The 20,083-nt window shown below is 49.0% G+C and overlaps 1 long non-coding RNA gene across 1 annotated transcript; it reads left to right on the top strand.

The window, feature by feature from the left end:
• Window positions 1–205: 205 nt before the first annotated feature.
• Window positions 206–18,999, top strand: LOC419722. The gene is made up of 4 exons (XR_006932104.1): window positions 206–1,572; window positions 7,475–9,141; window positions 15,742–15,813; window positions 18,968–18,999. It is a non-coding gene; the product is annotated as an uncharacterized LOC419722 (long non-coding RNA).
• Window positions 19,000–20,083: the final 1,084 nt, after the last annotated feature.

Below are 20,083 nucleotides of genomic sequence, written 5' to 3'. Positions count from 1 at the left end.
CATCCATTCCTCTTTGCTCCCAGATGGACTTCCAGACACGCTGACAATTTTCTCAGTCATTCTAAGCCGCAGGCATCTTCGTTTTGGGTTGCCGTAACGACAGAAATAAACACAGTACTTTCTGGTGGTGGATAAAAACGACTTGTGGTTTTTGACCAACCAACTTCTGTGCACTCAACTTCCAGATGCTTCGGAGAGGACGGCCTTTGGAGAATGCTGGCGATATCATATGGGAAAAGCAAGGCTGCTTAAAGCCACTCCAAGTGAGGTCCTAAAGCTGAGGACGTGCTGGTGGAGCTGTGTGAAAGAGTTTAATCTTAGTGATATGCATGAAGATGGAATGCAAAAAAATGCTGGTGGTGTTCTGTTTGCACTTCTTATGAGCCATGAAGATGGTCTGCAAGTGTCGACTTGTTCAGAAAGCACCCAGTAGATATGGTTCACGTCCTAGTAGGTATAAGAAGTGCTGACAGGTCTGGTCTTGCCTTCCCTGTTTACCCCCAGAATGCTGAGACTCACTGGAGTACCCCAACTCAGCTCTTCCTCTACTTTTATTCTCATGCTCAGGTGGCACACAGAGGTCCAAACCATGCATATCTCCATTTCTGCTGGACAAATACGTTCTGCATGAGGTCCACCTCATCCAACTGCAGCCTGGCTGGCATGGTCCCCAGCTCGTCCTTGGAATCTCAGCACAGGGCCATGGTGGATGACAAAAGCAAAGACTCATTCTCAGGGCACATCTGTGTGTGATGTGGTGTCCTCCAGTGGATGAGATCCACCAGCAAATGTGGTTTGGGGAACATCCCTTAAGAACCAGTGAGGGAGGCTAATGGATTCCCTTTGGGGAAAGCAAAGCCCGTAGCAGAAAAGCTGGTGGTAAATGAATGGAAGTCCAATGAAGGAACTCGGAACTGTGAAGATTCAGCCCATTAGTGGGGCTGCTTAACCTAAACCAGATTTCTGTAGGAAATAACTCCAGGACACCACAAACTATGCACTGCTGCTGCTTGGATAAGTCCATACTCTATCATCCCAGTCTATTTTTTCCCCATCTTCCCTTCCAAGCATTGTTCCAAGCCCAAAGGCGCTGCCGCAGCCAGCTGGGTGCCCTGGGAACAAACTTTCCCACCACTTTCTCTCTCCCCATGACGGACATGGGGGGAAGCAGACAAGAGGTCTCATCAAAGCTGGTGGAAAGTTCTTGTGTGTGTGTGTGTTATTATTTAGGAGCCCGGCTGGAAGGAGGTAACGCTGGTGCTCCATCTCTGTCACAAGCAAAGCGGTGCTGGGGTTGAGTTCGTTGCTTGGGTTGCATGGGGCAGGCTGGCAAGCAAGAAGCCTGCCTGAAAAATCAGGATGGAGGAGACAATATTCAACTGTTTTCCAGGTTTGGAGAATGATGTTCTCATGACTTCAAGTGGAGGGAAACAGACCAACACATCCCCACTGCACTCTCTTCTCCCCCACTTGGAGCCTTGGTCGTTGCAGTTGCTGGATGAAAGAAAAGCCTGAAAGGAGCATGAATTGCATTCCTGGAAAAGGCAACAAGTCCTCAAGGCAACTTTCTAGGTGGAGTATGTGGTTCCTGGTAAAATAGTTTTTCATTTATTTTAAAATATGTCTGCTTTCCATAGAAATTATGGGATTGGCATTACAGAAGAGTCAACACAGGTTTACACTGAAATACAAACAGTGTGGCAGACAAACTGTGTAGACTTTGACTTTTAGCTGTAAAATAACAATTTTCTGGGGGTTAGGGGAACCAAATTAAATCAAAACTGGTTTGGACCAGCTCTGAAAAATCTCAGCATCGTTCCTTCCCAAAGACCTCCCAGTATCAGGGTCTGGACCCCGCGTTGCTCTTCCAGCATGGCACAGAGACTCTCTCTTCCACCCTTCCTGCACTGAGGCACCCCATGTAATTCACACACCTCTGAGACCACCTCATTCTTCCCTTAGAGTCTGGGAAAAGTTTTATTTCCAGGAACTGGACATGGGGCAACCCAGTTTGTTTTTGGTCTTTTGAGCTCACATTGGCTGGTGACAGAGCAGCAGGAATTAACTCCACGAGCAGCTATCAGACCCTCAATGGCAGCTGCCTTGGCCAGATGCCCAGGGAAGGATTTATACCATCAGCAGTGAGAGGATAAACAGCAGCTCTGCCTCGCTGACAGCAGCGCTACCTGCAGGAGGAGACTTCTTTATTTAATGCAGCCTAAGTTAAACATCTGCTGGGAGAGGAATTCAGTGGTCCCTTCTGGTGCTGATCCGATTAACCCAGTGTGGGAAAAGCTTTCTGAGCATGGTCAGCATCAGCGATGTGCTTGGTGAGTTTGGGTGGGAGGGAACAACAGTTGGTGTGGGGCTCCTATGCCCCGGAGCACAGTGTGCAGGGGATGCAGGGGCTGCTTTCATCCCACGGCCCTGGAGATTTCCCAGCTTTCCCTGTTTCTCTTCAAATCTCCCCACCGGATAGGATTTGGGAATAGCCAGCTCTGGTCTTTGCAATTTGAATAAATGTAGAAGTATGGTGAAAAAGTTTAAATGGAATTGAATAATCCTATTGGTAGGGAAGGGTGCAAGCATGGGTTTAAGCTGGCTGCAACTTGCTGGGGGCAAAAGCATGAGCAGGGGATGCTCTCTGCCCTAAGGCCCTGCTGTCAGCCAGTGATATTTTACCAGAGCTGGGACCAAAACTCCCCGAGCCCTGACCGGCGTGCAGGCCCTGGGAGTCTAAACATGTTCCCTGGCATTAATCACTGGTAATGGAAACCAGAGCTGGCTCTTGTCCCCGCTGAGTCAATGCAACCCTTGCAAACGAGTTGGGAAATACGCACGCAGGCTGAGAACGGGGCATGAAAGAAATTCCAGGCAGGGCTTTTTTTTTTTTTTTTTTTTTTTCCTTTTTAGTGGAATTTCAAAATTGGAAAACCATAAAGGGAGTAAAAATAGAAACAAGAACAGCAGAAACCTCAGTCCTCCAATGGCCTGCTGGCCTCGAGCCTCCTCTCTCCACCTCCACCTCCCTGGCTGCCCCTTCCCACTCCTACCAGTGACACCAAGGTCTAGCTGTGTAGGAGGACCTTAGTGCAGGACTTCAGGGCCTTGACAGAAATGCCCCCCAGAGCTGGCAAGTGGTTTCTGTAGGGCCACCTGGGCCTGTGGCCCTTAAGAGTAAAGGATGTCAAGGTGAGGCCATGGGTGCACCATCCTAAGAGACCTCCATGAGTCCCACTGCACTTCACTTTGCATTAACACATCTCATGCCACGTGTAACAACAGAGCTGTAACTCAGGATGTGGGCTCCAAGCCCTTGTTCCCTGGGCACATCGCATCACCCCATGGTGAGAGGAAGGTTTCCCCCCTCCTGCAGCTCCGTTATGCAGGGTGAGCTCAGCAAAGGATTGCTGCATGAGTAATTGCAGTCCCAGGGACCCTGCAAGCACTTAAGAGAGATGGACTCTCTAAACACTTAAGGAGGTTTCACTGAAATGGCAGCTAAATGATCTCCTCTCCCCGCTGTTTAGGAAGCGGTCGATGCAGGGTCGTGGTGGGGAGATAAATCTCTCCCCAGTTTCATCAGCCGGTGCTGAGGTACAAAAGGATGGGTTCAGAGATGGTTTCAGGAGCTGGAATTGCTGGGGCATTTTGTAGCACTGGGGTCCAATGTCCACAAAAAGAAAACTGCAACCGGGCAAAAACCCACCCCAAATCCATGTGGGACCATGGAAAATCCCTATGGTTACATGGAAGTGTGACTTTAAATGATTTTTGACAAAGATCGTAGCATCTCCCTGGATAAAAGGAGGGAAACTGAGGCATGTGGGTGCGTGGTGATCTCCCCCAGCACTGCTCCTGTTGGGAGGGAGGGCTGAGATCGTCCCCTCCTTTCTATCTTCAGCATCTTTCCCCTTTTTCCCCTAAAAAGAAATGAAGAAATGAGGATGGCAAGCAGCTATTTGAGAAAAACTTCGTAACTGAAGGCTCTGCTGAAAGAGCCTGAATAATAATACAGCCTATTTGCATTAGTGTGCCATCTAAGAGCCGCTCAGAGGGAAGAGGTCATGTTTATATGTGATCTGTGAGAAAAATGGGGCAAAAACCGATGGTTCCTGCCCACGCACTGCGGTGCTGAAAGAGATACTCTGTCCCAGATGGATGCAATTAGGGGGAGGCAGCAAGAAAAAATATTACGCAGGTGCTGTGGGATGTTTCTGGAAACTTCAGATGTTGCTTTTCCCAATGCTTGAGATCGTGCTCCTTCTATTTATTGAGTGATCGCCGGTTCCCTGCGCTATGGTGGGTACAGCAGGCTTGGGAAACACACGGTGCTGGGCTGTGCTTTACTGCTTTTCTTCTTTATTTTTTTTTTTCTACTTTTTCCCTTTTATGCGCAATCCTGTCCCAAAAGTGTGGTTCTTGCAGATTCAGTAGGAGAATCCTTGGAGCCAGGCGATGGTTTGCATTGAGCTCATTTCTCTGGGCAAAGTGGGCAGCTTCCTTGGGGCACGGAGCCCACAACATGCCCTTTCCTGGGGTAACCAAGGGGTTTAACTGGGAGAGAACGCAGGAAGAAGTCGGGCACTGGAGCAACCTCCCTCCCTCCATTGCCCCCGGATGGCTTTGGGAGCAGTGAGATGTTTGGATAATGTAAATCCATCCGGCTTTGGCTTTTATGGTGCCCAGGGGATGCATCCGTCACGGCGGGGCTCCCTCCCTTCAGGGAGCCGCCAGCTCCACGCTACCTAGAGCCATACTGGAGGGGCTGCTGGGCAGCACAGGTTTCTTCTCCCCATGGGATTTGTGGCTTTGAAATATGCCCTTTTTTTCCTTCGCTCTGATGATGCTAAATAAAACCCCAAGTTTTTTTTTGCAGGACAGCCCCACAGGGGAGCAGCGCGCGGAGACTCCTGGCTGCTGCCGGTCACTGGCGGCCGTGAGAACTGGGGCTCTTTGGAGGGAGTTTGGCCACTTGGTTTGTTTGGTTTGATTTCTCTCTCTTTTTTGTTGTTGTTGTTTTCCCTTTGGGTTATGAAGGGGCTCAGACAGCGCAGCGCTGGGTGGCATCGCTCTGGGCAAACACACATCGTGCGTGTCCTCGGGGAGCCAGGATTATTTTGGCTAGGATTGAGCAGAATGGCCCAGCCTGCAATTCTCCATCTCATCCGAAGGGGAGCACAAATGTCAGGCCTCAGTTTCCTCATTTTCAAAATTGTATTGAAAAGTGCTTATCAGTGGGTTGTGGTGTAGGGTTTTTTTTTTGGCAGGAGGCGTTCCCAGGCGCTGTGTTTCCATCCCAGGGAACAACACAGTTGGAAAAGTCAGAGGAATGGGGAAAAAAAAAAAGTAAAAATCGGGAAAAAATCTTAATTCCAATACTATGCAAACTGTAGAGTGGTCCTGAGAGCAGACCTTTTCTGCCTCCTGGCATTTTTAGCAGCTGCTGGCCCTGCTCAACTCATCCTAATCACTTAGCTGCCTTCCCGTGTTAAGAAATCTCAGTGACAATGCATCTTACGTGGGGTCATTTCCTCCAGGGCAGGCTCCTGCTGGCCACAGCCACACTGCAGGCTTCTGTTTAACATCTGCTCCTGCTTCTGCCCTGCCCTTTGGGTCACTGGCACAGCTCGCCTTTCACCCCTCCTTGCTCAGTGGGGACGGGGAGCACTGCTCCCTCCCCATCCCCTGCATCACCGCCTCAGTGCCCCCACAATGGGTTCTGGCATCTTGATGTGCTCCGAGCCTCCATGTGAGGTCACCCGTGTGGGTCACATTTGGTGGCAGGGGCCTTTGACCCTTTGCTCGCAGCTATGGCACAAAGAACGTCTCTTTCCCTATCAGATGACTCTATCTGAATTAGCACCATTGCTCCAGCACTGCTCCGTACAGCACTGATTGCTGGGCCTGGTGTGCCTGCCTGGTGCCCACCCTCATGCCCAGCAGTTTGGATCCAGCAGCCAAATGTAGCATGAATGTAGAGAGCAACACAATCTCAACCGCTTAGTGGATCTCAGAGCACATCCACTGCATGTTACACAGGCCTGTTGGTAACTGTGGTTCCTGCTGTTCCTGCCTGCTACAATTCAGGGTTTGGCTTCCTACCAAAAGTGATCAGCCTTCTGCTTCCCAGGAACAGTGCTTTGGTAATGACATAAGGGAATAAGGTCCTCAAAGGAGCCATGAGAAGAAGTTTCAGCAGCAAGTTCACGGCCCCAGAGCCTTGGATTTTCATGAAAACCCATGAAAACATGTTTACAATGTCTTCTCTCAGTCTCCAATGTCTCACCTGGGTGAAATCAGAGAATCATAGAAACACAGAGTCATTAGGGCTGGAAAGTCCAACCATGGACCCCTCAGCACGTGGGCTGATCCCATGGTCACCTCTGCACGTGGGCAGGAGGATGGGGCATCCCTGGGAAACCGAGCGCGTGGTTTTAATTTTCCTCTTGATCCACAGAGAAAAGAAAAGCAGGGAGATTTACGACCTGCCTTCTCCTCCTCCAGGTTTATAAATAGCATTTATCAGGTGCTGGGCATATGGTGGCTTTTGGGGAACGCCAGAGAGGGATCAAAAGCAGTGTTGGTGCCTCCTCCCCTCCCCTTCAATGTCTCATCTCCTGAGCTCATCTATAAACGGCCACATTAACCTCTCCGCTTCTAGCTGGAGATGGGCTCAGCCATTTGCCATCTGCAGCCCGCACAGCCAGCCCCCAGCTCCTGTGTGCCAGGCTCCTGCAGCTTTGATGTCTTCCTGCTTTCCCCCAGGTGCACACACTGCTGCAGAGCAGAGGGCCGCAGGGCTCCGTGCGAGGACACCCTGCTCGATGAAAAGGATGCTCGGGGTGAAGGATGGCACATGGGGAAGGGAAAAGACAAATAAAACCCACAAGGATGCTTGCACATTGTCAGCTACAGCACAGAAGTGTGCTCTTTGCATAAATTCATTTTGCACTGCTATTTGGCACTTGAGGCAGTGGTTTTCTTTTACCCTGGAGCCGTTCCTAAGAGGTGCCATCGTGGTTTTCTTTCCCCCTTCTCACGGGTTCATAAGAAAAAGTGGATTTTCCCAAAGGCTGGAGTGCTTCCTGCTGCAAGCTGCTCAAGCATTCAGAAAACAAGACAGGAGCATTTGTCTTTCCTTGCTCAGAGACAATTATCACAGGATCTTTATCTCCCATCTTTAAAGAGTCACGGCACAAGCACAGCGCTGGGCTAATCCCCCCTCCAATCCCAGCCCCAGTGAGAACACTTTCCATCGGGAGCACAGCTTCCAGAAGGGCTGATGGTAGAGCTGTGCTGGGATTAACCTTTTCAGACCCTTCTCTGAGTTTGGAAAGTGGTATTTTATTTATTTATTTTTCCGGAGATGTCAAGCCCAGGAACAAATAGATGAGAGAAGTTTTCCAGCAGCCGATGATTCAAATCTCCTTCCCCTTCCATTTACAAATGCTTTTGGTTTTTTTTTCCACAGATGTCTTTTCTGGTTTCAGCATGAATTTGCACCAGAGAAGCTGTAAATGAAGGAATCTTTAGTAAACAGTGCTGCTTGAAACGCATTTGGAACAGTTTTCCAGGTGATATAACTCCACAAACGTCAGCAGGAATGGACGTGGGGTTGGAAAATCACGGTCAACAGGATTGCAAAACGACCAGCTGCCGGCTCTTTGTTTCTTACAGCAACATGATGAAATGGTGGCATTTTAATTCACATTATTGAGCTTCTCACATGTTTACTTGCTTGGGTCTGTCTTTAACCCTGTGGGCAGCCCTTCCTTGTGTGCCCCAGACTCTTGATTTCGATGGGACAGGGTGTCTTTGTGGCTCCCAACCAGATGAATCACCCTCTTCCCACCGCTGCCCGGGGAACGCAGGCTGTGACTGAGCACTGCTGGCCCCAGAGAGGGAATCTGCAGCCCCTCTGAGCGCTGACCTCATGGCCAGCTGGATTTAAGGGATTTGAGCCCACTTTTGTGACTGTCCCCAAGCTCTGTGCTCTTTGCATCCATTGTTCCACACAGTGCTGTCCACATTTAGTTGAGACATCTCCCAGGCCGATGCTATACCCTGGGGCAGCCCATCCCCACTGTTTCGGGTGCCTTAGGGCAGCTCCATGTTCCTGCAGCGAGCACAGCAGCTGAGCCTTGCTACCAACCCCATCCATCCAGAGCGTGTGCACTCAGCATCACCTCAGTGGTCAACAAGAGCCGGTAGATGCCAAATAAAACCCCATCATTAAAACCCTCAGTGAGTGATTTCAATCCATCTGTCTGCCCAAAGCATCCTCAGCAGGGGCTGTGCAATCTCAGGCCATCGCCCCCAACAAGCTCCTTTGAACTCCAACCCACTGGGCCACGGCGGCCGTGAGCCAGCCTTGTCTGAACATGGTTTTAATCTGGTTGGATATATTTAATGCACCGACATGTCTTAAACTGGAGGAGATCTAAGCCCTGCCTGGCAGGTGTGATGGAAAGCAGACACCGCCTCCATTGGCTCTCTGGCTCTGGAGGTGCTGCTGGGAAAACGGGATGAGAAGCACTGGCCCAGGCATTCTGTAGTGCACAAACATTCACCAAAATTGGGTGAGGTGAGAGGGAAAGGCACAAAGTGGCAAGAAAAAACAAACACGGAAAAGGGAACAGAAGGCAAGAGAAAAATGGAGGTAACCAGAAAAGGACATAGAGAGGAGATGGAGGGTGATGTGCTGGAGCCTTGGAGGACCCACCAAATGGCACCAGCTTCTCTACCAAAGCTGCCTTCAATAAATGTCTTGTTTCCAGCAAAACTCAAAACCAAACTCCTTTCCTGTGTGGGGTGCCTTTAAAATGGTGCATTTTTAAAGGAAATTCTTATTTAATACGACCATCCTCATTTTTCAAGTAAAAGAGCAAAGCTATCTCCAGGAAAAGGGAAAGAAAGAAATTTGCACCTGTAGTCAAAATGCTGAGTCACGGCCTGAAGCAGTGATGGAGCACCTGGGGGGAAGGCAGGGCCAGCCCAGGGCAGCTCAGGTGCATGCAATGTGCTGAGTGATGGAAGGGCTGCAGCCAGGATCCACCCCTTCCCAGCCCTCATTTAAGGGTTGGCAGTGGAGGTAGGGGGTCTTGCTGGAGGTTACTGTGTACCTGAGGCCTTCTAAAGGTAAGCAGCTTTTTTGTTTGTTTGTTTGTTTTTGTGCCCACAGCTGTTGCATTGAGCATATCCTCGCTTGCTGCATCCTGGGTCTTTGCAATGCTGCTGTTACTGCTGTGTGTTCCATTGCGTTATAGGGTTACAGCCCCAAACACTCTCAATGTAATTGTACAAAACCATGGCCTAGATAAATGGGAATCACCGTGGAAAGGGTTTACAGTGCATAATCCCTTCCAGGACCAAATTTTACTTCCTTTCAGGCAGCTGCTCATCTCTGCCCCCTGCCCAGTGAATCAGCAGTGGTTCCCCTGGCTGCACCATGAGCAAAGCAAAGCTCTGCTCCCTTTTCTGGCTCTCCCACAGCTGCAGTTGTCTCTGCACAAAGTCTGTGTGATCTATTAAAGATCTCAAATAAGGATTTAATTTAGTTTTAATAAGACAGTTTGGGGGATGTTAATTAAATTGAGTTATTAAAAGCACATGGGCTGGACTTGGCTAATACATTTCCTCTTTTATTAAGTCCATTAAAAAATAAGAGGTAGAAGAAAAAAAAGATAGAAGAAAAAAGCCCTGCCTTTAGATGCAGAAATGTGTTCAAAAGGCTTCTTTTCCTCTGCTGAATTAAACATGTATCAAGGAGTGTCCCAAGAGATGAACCAAAGAGGCTGCAAGGTGAACTTGAATCCTCCCAGACTCTCCAAGACATGAGCACAAATCATGCCAAACTGGGGTTGGGATGAAGCCAAAATGTTGAACCCTCTGGAAGCCAAGTGTCTGATGGGTCACAGTGTGCTCAAACCCAGAGCTTCCATGCACTTCTGTCCCTGGTGTTGGGTTATTGAGAGGAGTGATGCTGGAATGGTTCATGCATTGCTGCCGTGTACTAAGGCAGGGAAAGCTGTCCGAGAGTTCCTTTTCATCATTGCACGTAATCTGATTTTTCCAACCTCTGGCAAAAATGCTGCTGGGAATCTCTTTAGTTCAAGGAATTGTCAGGGTGATTTGGTTAAGCCGAAGAAAAACTCCCACGTGCCTTAAACATGACAAATATTTTATTAGCTGGAAGTGTAACCAGCTGTAATTAGCTTAGCAGTCCAGAGTTAATAGATTTATAAGCTTTAGAGGATACAATGCACTAGTGAGACCTGCCTAGGAAATTCATCCTCTACCTCCCAAATTAACCTCTTGTTTCCATCTGGGCTCTTTCTTTCTGGGGCTTATCTCGATATCTTCCAACCTGTGGAGCCATTCACAACACTGCATTATATGACTCTAAGTCTTAATTTCTCCTTTTTCTTTCCAGAGCATCTTTTGCTCTTATTAATTGTTCTTATTACCCCCTGTTATCCATGTAGGTAGATCACATCTCCCATCTGTGAAGGCTGGGCAGTGCTACACATACTCCCATCACTGGAAGGTATTAATGCCACTAGGGGAGAACCCCAAGGTCCTGTTTGTATCCACCCAATATTCAAAATGCACTGGAAAACAGAAGGAAATGCTGGGAAACAACCCAGACAACCTCTCCTCCCTGCAAGGGCTCTCTGTCAGCCTATGCTTTTTGTCCATCCCACCCCAAAGAGTTTTGCCATGGATTTCTAATGGCTTGTGGTGTCTGTCTGCAGGCTCCTTTGTTACAAAAATTAAGGCATTAAAAGCCAATGTGGTGTTAAAGTGTAGTTGTTAAATGGATTCACTGTGCCATGAAGGCATTCAGTGAGCTGGGGTGGGAACCATCACTCATGCTGGCTGACTGCTGGGGAAACTGAGGCAGGGATGGAAAGCTTCCAAGGGCTGGAGGGGAGTGGAGTGCTGCTTTTCTGCTATGGGGAGAAGGATGCTTCAGCACAAATTGGTGCAAGAGGTTTGGATGAAGCTAGGCAGCACCTGGGAGCTGGTTTCCATCAAGATCTCTCAAATTCTAGGGGACTAATTACCTTCTGTAGTGAATGATAAGGATAATTGGACGGAGGAAAAAAAAGTTTTGTGGTTTTGGCCCAAAAAAGTGAATGTACTTTAAAAATTCCCCAGTTTCAAGGAGTCCCTGGGCTTTGGCACTGCTGCTGTGAGAGGCATTCTCACCGAGTGGTTCTGCAAAGCCCCCACGTCCCATCTTGTTCCCCATTTCCCTTCCCCCGTATACACCTCCACTTCTGCACAGAGCAAAGAATTAATGGAGAACTTTCAAAATGCAGCTGAGGGCAGAAGAGGAACTTATGGGCAGTAAAGCTGGGTGGGTGTTTGTGGGATTTGGTGGATCCACTGATTTTTTTCAGCATCAAAATGTCCACAAATGTTCCCACAAAATCCAGGGATTGGCTGCTTCCCACGCTCCTTTCTGAGCCCACCAATTTTGACAGCAGCAAATTGATAAACAAGATGTTATTCTAATGTTAAACATTAATTAATAAGAGTTTTATGAAATTCTTTTGTATACCTTGTAACTTCTGGAGAATAATGGGTGTTTGCTCCATTCCTGCAGCCAAGTCCGTTGGCTGAGTGGGCAGCCCAAGGAACCTAAGCCCATGGTCCCATCTCTGGGTAGGAAACACCTGGAAACACATTTGCTTGTTGTCACAGCCAGAGAAAGAATAAGTGTGACACAACAGCTGGGGGGGCCATGAGCCTCTTCCAGCTGATGGCTCCAGGTGGGGTTTCAGGGAGGAGTGCTCCACTGCTGCCTGGGAGATGGGGGGGGGAAAAAACAAACCTTGCAGCATTGCAAATGGCAGTGAGGCCGGGGCTGCCTCCAGCTGCGTCTGCTGACGCCAGACTATTGTTTGCATGCTGCTGTTTGCACGTTGGAAGGGGAAGAGCTCCCAGTGTTCCTCCAGCGATGACTGGACGCGGGGAGTGACGTCCCCATCTGGACCCTGAGGTTGTGAGCAGGGGAAGCATCATCCAGCAATGAAGATAATTATTTATACAGCACTTGACTAATGAATGGCTTTGAATGGGGGCTTCCTGGAGCGCTCGCTCCACCCAGCTTTTGCAAGGGTGAGATTAAGGCTGGGAGGTTTCTTGTTTTGCTTTGTTTAATTCCTGCTGCAGGGTAGGAGTGGACCTTGATGATGGTTGTGGCTGTGCGAGGCACAGGGTGGGTCAACTTTGCATGTGCTGGGGTTACTGTTCCCCCAGAAAAAGGGGGGGAAAATGGGGGTAAATCATCCCTTTGTGCAGTGCTGAGAGGATGGCAATGGGGACAGGAGATGTCTGAGCACTGTCCTGTTTGGGACTGGCTTTGTCATGGAGGTCGCTGTGGGGAATGCCTGCCTGCTCTCTTGGCAAACACAGTCCCTTTGCCTGATTTGCCTTCTGAATAATAAAAGGTATTCGGGCAAAAGGTCCCTCCTGTTGTAATAAAAGGTTTTGCTGATGATATCAGAGCAATGAGCGTAGATAATATTTTCCTTCCTAGCAAACCATGAGTACAAACCTCCTCTTAGTTGAGGCATGGCTGTATATTTGGAACCAATAGGGTTCCACCCTTTGTTTGTTCTCGGAGGGAAGAAAAAGACTACTTGGGGCCCAAATCTGAGTCTGGGTTTTGTGCTGGGGTTATACAGCATGGCATGGAGGTAAAGAGACTTGAGACAGCTCTGACAATGCAGCCTGGCGTGAAGTACGTGTGTACTGGAGGAAATACAGCACAACAAAGTTTGATTCAGGAGATAAGCAATGTGGGAGATGCTCTGCCATTAGCAGGACTCATTTTTTCCTCTGCTTTGGGACAAGAAAATCCCATTGGGGTTTGCAAGCCAGCTGTGTGCATGCTCTGGTTGCAACTGGGCAATAGCATCTCCCTGTCCACATATCCCTCTCCAGATTTCAGGGAACTGAAGTGTTGTCCAGAGCCATCTCTCTCTACTGGAAAGATAGAGAGGGTTTTACAAAGGCAGCTGAGGAGTGGGCAGGGCCGGCTCCTCCTGAGCCCTGTAAACAGGAAGGTGAGGAAGCGTGGAGTCGAGCCCCAGCTCATCCAGGACGTGGGGTGCACACAATGCTGTGCCGGAAAGGGGGGTTATAAATACACGGGGTCAGGGCTGGGCCCTGTGAACAATAGGGACAGGGAGGGGGGAAGAGGCCGGCAGGGATGAGCCAAGGCCACTGAGCTGGCTGCTGATGCTGCCCTGCAGCTCAGCTCCGGGGGTCTGGGGGTGTAAGGTATGTATAGTGGAGAGGGGAACTGCAGCAGCTGAGCTGCTTTCTTTGCAGCATGGCATAGAGTAGTTGAGGGTTGGCAGCAGAATCATCCACTGCTAGCTCTGGGTTTCCACATTCTCAAACATAGGTAGGATTGTGATTTGCTGTGGTGGGATGGGGCGAAAGGGAGCAGGGATGACTTAAGATACCTGTGGCTGGAGAAGGACACAGCCTGTACATGGTGCTTGGGGCACCAGGGGATAAAGTGAGGTACAAAAGCCTTCATACAGTCCCACTGCACAGGCTGCTCCCTCACATACCCTGTTCTGATGGAGGATTTTGTTGGAAGTTGGCTAAACATCTCCAGGGCACCTTGCAGGGTTGATTGTGCAGAGAGCCAGGATCTCAGATCCATGTGATGAAATAGGGGTGTCTGTCAGCATGGAGCTGCTGATGAATGATGTGGTTGTCTCAGCATAGTGGTGCTGGATGGAGGCAGGCAGGTTTCCGTCCTGATCCAGCATTTCCTTGGGTTATCTCCCCACGTTGCCGTGATTCCTTCAGGAATCGCTGCTATGATTCAGGAGGCTGCAAAACCACCTGACCCACCCATGGAGCCACCTCTGCTCCGCACTCATCCCAAAGACGTCAAAGGAAGTGAGCGCCATGGGCAGACAAAGCAGGGAGGGGAGGCCGCCTGCCGGGCAGCGTGCAGAGAAGGTCAGCTGCACGTTCGATAGTAAAGCCAGGTCAGGGCATGGCCAGAATTGCAGGAAACATCATTGTCATCTGTGAACTCTGTGAGGAGCTGTGGGCTGCCATGATGCCTCCCGACTGTCTCCTCCTCTCTGAGCCAAACCAACCAGGAGATTTCAGCTGCCCCTCATATTCTTTACCCTGTAGGCTCTCCCCCATCTCTGTAGCCCTCCTCTGCACACTTTCCAACAATTTGATGTCCTTCTGCTCTCTAATATCTTCTATTTGACTGAGCAGCACTGTTGAAAACTCAGTTTGGTGCTGGGATCCCATTATTTAAGTGAGGGGCTGGGCTGGGCTCACTGCTTGAGTGTATGGGCTTTGCATGGTGGAAGCTCAGCTCAGAGCCCGCGTGTCATCCTCCTCCAGGACAGAGACATCCATCTTCAACCCCTCCCCCACTGCCCTCATTACTGCCCCTATTAGAGATTGTATTTCCCAGCTCTCTGTCTTAATGGTGTCTCTGAGGAGGCATTGCTCGCTGTTAATGCCTCTGCTCCCTCAGGACTAGGCCAAGTGATGGGGTTAATTTGGGAGGGGGCTGGAGGTGCAGCTTCAGGAGATGGCAATTAACAGGAGACAGCGCTCAGGGAACTCACTGCAAATGAAAAAACAACAGGTCCTCACTCCCGTGGTGTTAAGGAGTGGCTTAAGGGGGTTGTCCGGAGCCCAGAAATCTGGGAGTAATTCGGGACAAAACAATGTCCTCTGCACCACTTTGATGCTGCAGAAACATGAGAACATGCAGAGATAGTGTCGCATCTCAGAGCCTCCCCACCCCAAGGCCGTGGAGATTTAGATTTAGATTCTGATCAGGGCCTGCAGTGTGCTGCAATCAATACAGCCAAGGCTGAAGGCGATTTAATTGTGGCAAGTAATGACCCAGCACCCTGGGGAGATGCTTGTGGATGGAAGTCGAGGAATTTGCTCAGATCTGTGCAGAGGTGGGCAATGGGATGAGCCCAAGCTTGGATTTTTTACCCTTTTTTGGAAGAAAAATGTCTCTCCACCTCTGTTTTTTCCCCTTAACTCAAAAATCATCATCTATTCTCCGTGAGAGAATGGGCAGCTGAATATCACGAATGGCATAATTCCAGGAAAAGCTGCTCCCTTTTATACTGCAGAGAGGAATGTGGAAAAGCAATTCAAAAAGCCCAAGAGAAATAATTATCAATTTTCAGCCACAGCAGCCTGGAGCCAATGGGGCACACATGGCAGAGCTCAGCTTAGGGCTGCCATGGCTGAACGCTTGTGCCAGTAGAGCAAGTGTAGGTGGGTGCCAATACAGCTGAAGTACACATCATAAATAGGTGTAAGCGTCCTGACGGTTGCAGAAGTGCATGAACACTTGGTGTTACAAGGTTGTGAACTTCTGGGAGTCTCATAGTGAAATACCAAATAACCACTGGTGCCTTTTAATTTTGGCTCTTCTCTGACTATTTACTCTTGCTGGGTTTTTTTTTAGCTATAACCTTCTGGAGGGTGTGGGCGATGCTGTTTTTAAGGTGACCGCGGAGGATGGCTCCAGCATCACTCAAAAGAACTTTCTGGGCCCTCTAGTGGTGTGTGCTGTGCTGAGGACCTGATCTCCCTATCCTTTTGTTCCACCAAAATAAAAACTAGTCAATATTTTCCCCATTATTTTTCACAAAACGAGGAAAATCCCAAATCTCCCTGGTCTTATTTTTTTCTTATTTTTATTCTTCTTAGAACGCACCTATGGAAGGAGCAGTGCATCCGTTGGGTTAAAACCCTCCCTCTGCCTCTTCAGAACCAACGAACGTATGCAGACATTCATTTCAAAACTGAAAACCCCTCTCGAAAAGACAAAGGTGGGCTGATATGTTTTGAAGACATCAGGGCAATGGGGGACTCATGCCTTTCTCTATCATTTGTTCCTCCTGTTATGGCTTGTGAAGAAAATAATGTCACAGGGGTCTTATCAGGGAGCTGGGGAAGGACAGGGGATTTGGGAAGAGCTTACGTATTTCTTTCCAAGCTGTGTTTCTAAAATAAGTTGATGTTTATTTGGTTGCGAGGGAAAAACGTTTAATTTGATATCCTGTCCGTGCTGGAAACAGCAAGCGTTTTAACAAAGGGGAGGATGGGAAAAGGTGGCTGGAAAAGCAGCGTCTGTAGGTGTTTGGGCTTTGTTTGTTGAGTAACACCATTGCTGACAGCATCATCCCCAGCCACCCTGCCTGCGTACACCAGCACTTATCCCCAGGGCGCACACAGCTTTGTGTCCTGCCTACCCCACACAACTATTTGTGCTCTGCCAGGTAGGGGTGTGAGTTTTGACTGAAATGGCTCTTTCTGGTGGTTTAGTAGATGTAGGCAGAGGCAGCATGAGCTGCAAAGGCCTTGGGGTGGGTTCTGCCCTTTACTACCTGGGCATCCAGCCTTTCTTTTGGATTTTTGACACCTTCATAGGCTTGCTCAAGCGGTAAAATAAGGGTGTTAAGATGGATATCCAGGGATCTTGAGATAGATTTAGGGGAAACCTCCCCTTCATATTGAGTTCCCAGCTTAAGCAACGCTCTTCCACACCTTTCCCTGTTGGCCTGCATGGGATGGTGCAGGGTGCAGCCATGTTGAGGAGTCCCCTTGGGTTCAAGACTGAATTTTTCCAAGTGTGGACACTGCAGCAGACTGCTCTGAAGGGCTCAGCATAAGGGATCCCAAAACCTTCACCTTGCCAACCCAGCCTGCTGGTTTTAGTGGTTTGCAAGTGCAAACCAGCTTGACCGTGCTGCTTTGGCAGCCGTAGGAGCTTCACATCACCATCCTGATTGCATTTGGATTTGGGCACTGTAGTCCTGGAAAACACTTGGAGCAGCCAACATCAAATGTAACAAAGCAAGACCTGGATGTGTGAGGATGGAGTGATGCCTTCTTCTCTTTAATTATGATAATAGGTGATCCTAAGAATAATACATGTAGTAATGATGATTACAGATGAATGAAAAAGTGGCTGGGCTGTGTCAAGCACAGCAAGAGGCGAAGTGCTGAAGGGCTCTCTGCCTTTATAGGGTTCACCTCTTTTGGAAGGGAAGGTGAGTGGGAGCCAAGCTAAGTGATAAATGAGAAAAAGGGAAGAGCTGTTGAAAAGGGTGTGCTTGGGGCGGGTTTGCCAGCACACCCACTTCTTCTGTGGACTGGCATCTCAGGCTGAGTCAGTGCTCCCCAGATGAGTGTGCCCATGGACCTGGTAACCTGAGGTTCATTTTGGTACTTCTATATTCCTCTCCACGGTGCTCCTGTGGCATGCAGCTACTCCATGAGAGGAGAAACACCAGTGCATGCCCTTGAATGGGTGTCTGATGCAGGTCTTGTTTGCTTTTATAAAGGAGATGGGAGCTAGAACCCCATCAGTGCCAGCAGCCCCCCACTTAAGGGCAAGCACAGATTGGTTCTTATAAGCTGGAGGAAGCTGAGAGCAGTTCCATCTTAGGTGCAGCACACAGGAGCAGTGGCTTTGGGGTAAATACACACACATACATATAAATCTTCCTCTTGACCATGTGTGGTGCTGGTCCTGCATCATGGGATGAGTGTTTTGGTCCCTCCTCTGTGTATGGGGCACTGCACTGTTATTTTGGGATTGCGTTACATATCTCCCCAGATGGAAAGGCTCGCTCCCCAGCGGGCTATAAAACCAAAAAAAGGAAAGGTCCTGACCCCATCAGTAAAACAGCAACCACGTTTCTTGGGGAGAAACCCTTTTACAAGGCAGAGGGGAGGAAGTTTGGGGCTGGGGGATGGAGCTGGAGGCAAAACGGGGATCAAAAGAGCTGAGCCCGTTCATTTAGAGACTGGTGGAGGTTACGGCAGCGTGAGGTGGAGATACAATTGCAGAAGGGCTTCGTTAACAAACTGCAGCTCTGTGTGCAGAGGTGGGAGGGAGGTGAAATCCCAGGCAGCAGGATGCTCTGCCTGCTCACCACTGGCAAAGTGGGCTGAGGAAGGTGGAGGAGCTTTACTTCTTTGTTGGTATTTAAATTGAACTGAGTCTGTACCACTCCTGTCTTCTGCAGCTGTGAATATTTTCTCATGGAGGGAAAAACCTCTGTGGCTGTACAAAATCCATCATGCATTGGTGGAAAATTGGGATTTTATTGAGCGCAAACTGTGGCTGGAATTGGTTTCTTCCCTTCCAACTTTCCCATTAAAAACAAACAAAGCCAAAAGACTTCAACATATCTGATCCCGGAGGCTTTTGGTTTCTGAAGAGAGAAAATAAGCCTGATTTGGGGAACCAAACCAAAAAGGAGAGTTTGTTTTCAGTGGAGGCTTCAGGTGCTCCCAGGAGGGCTCTGTCTGATGGGGCAGGTGAGGAGCAGGGATGTTGGTGTTCACCTGTTCTGGCTGTTTCACACCTGAAAGCCTGTGATATCTTTAGGCTTTAACAGAACTCTTCCTTGTTTTCTTTTCTTTTTGTCTGTTTGGGGTCTGAGAGGACTTCTTTCCGCTTGAACACCTCTATGTGATGTCTTTTAGGATGCTGGAATGGTTTCCACTGAGGCAGCTTCTCTTCAATAGAGAGCACACCATCATGCACAGGAAAATATCAGCTCCCTTCTGAAAAGGGTACCTTTGTCAAAGCACAGAACTGTCTGCATTTTTGGAGCTTAATTTGACCTTTTTCAGCACGTTTCCTCCCTGACTCACTTTCACTCAAAATTTCCCTGGACACAAACCCATTTTCTGACTGATTTTACTCACCAACCCCTCACCCAATCCACCGAAGCCATGAGAACAGCTCCCAAACCCTCCCATAAGTGTGAGATGTTGCAGCTGCTGTCAAACGAGCAAATGTGTCCCTGTGTCCCTATTTCTCTATTTAAGTAAATGGTACTTTTTCACCAGTGCAAAGCATCTCTTGACTTTCATGGCTGCCAAGGACTGCTTGCAACAGCTTTATATTTGTTTACAGCCACCTGTACCACCAGCACAGCACGGACCCATCAGGGATGCTGCATGGTTTTCCCTGGGCAGCAAATACCCAACCTTCCCCAAAAGAAAGGAAAAAAAAAGGATTGCAGATGTGGACAGGAGGGAGACTGTTTATGTAAGAGCATGTGGATTAATAGCAGCAAGTCTTGGTTTTGAACAATATTTAGTCTCGGACACTCTGCTCTCCCCATTCTCATGCCTGCTGCTGCCAGTTGGGGTGGGGGAGATGTGGGGGCTTGGTGGGTGAAATGTCTGTCATTTCCCCTATTTTATCTCCTGACACCTGCAAGCAGTATGAACCCTTTCCCATTAGCTATTACTGTCCTGCAAAATGATGTAATTAAAGGCTTTGATCTACAAATGGATTAAAATCCACCTCCAGCAAGCTGATTGCCACCAAGACTCTGGTGCTCTCTTCTCTGACCTCAGCCCCTCTTGGCCTATTTGCATTGATCTGTCAGAAAGGCGCATCCCTATTTTCAAACATGATCTGGACAGAGGGCTTGGAGCCCATAAAGGCATTTTCTACCCTGGGGTTGAGTCATGCCCCACATTTTCCCACCGTGTAGTAGCTACAAGAGCCAGCACGGAGCATTGCCACCCAACAGCTGCGGTTCTTTGCTCTCGGTACCTATTTATTTTGTTTTTCCTATCGCGGGGGCTCTGTTGCTCTGCAGCCCTTTATCTTGATCGCAAGTGCTGCTCAGCTCCTGGGTGAGCTGCCTGCACAACAAAGCAAAACCAAAGTAAAGCAAAATGCTGCTGCCTTTACAATGGGCTGCTCCCAACCTGCCCCAGAAGGTTGAAGTGAGCAGAAGTGAGACAGGGAGCTCTTTTCACGTGGACGTGAAACCAACCTCACACGTAACTCTGAGTCACTGTGCTGTTTGCCTCGGTTTTTTGGGTGCTCATGGCAACGCTCAGAACCCCGGCTTGGGCAGGCAACAGCAATCTCTGTGCTGCATCTGTGGGACTTTCAGGGAGGCACAGCAGAGGAGAGAGGTTTGGTGCTGAGCATCAACAATGCGATGGCCCAGTATTTGAAGTGATGTCCCCTGCTGACTTATCAGCTCCTTTAGGTGCATGTTGATGAGCT

Source organism: Gallus gallus, chromosome 24 (genome assembly GCF_016699485.2).
Source record: "Gallus gallus isolate bGalGal1 chromosome 24, bGalGal1.mat.broiler.GRCg7b, whole genome shotgun sequence".
In the NCBI taxonomy this organism is placed as follows: domain Eukaryota; kingdom Metazoa; phylum Chordata; class Aves; order Galliformes; family Phasianidae; genus Gallus; species Gallus gallus.
The sequence above is the reverse complement of the archived record's forward strand: the minus strand, read 5'-3'. Positions and strand labels throughout refer to the sequence as shown.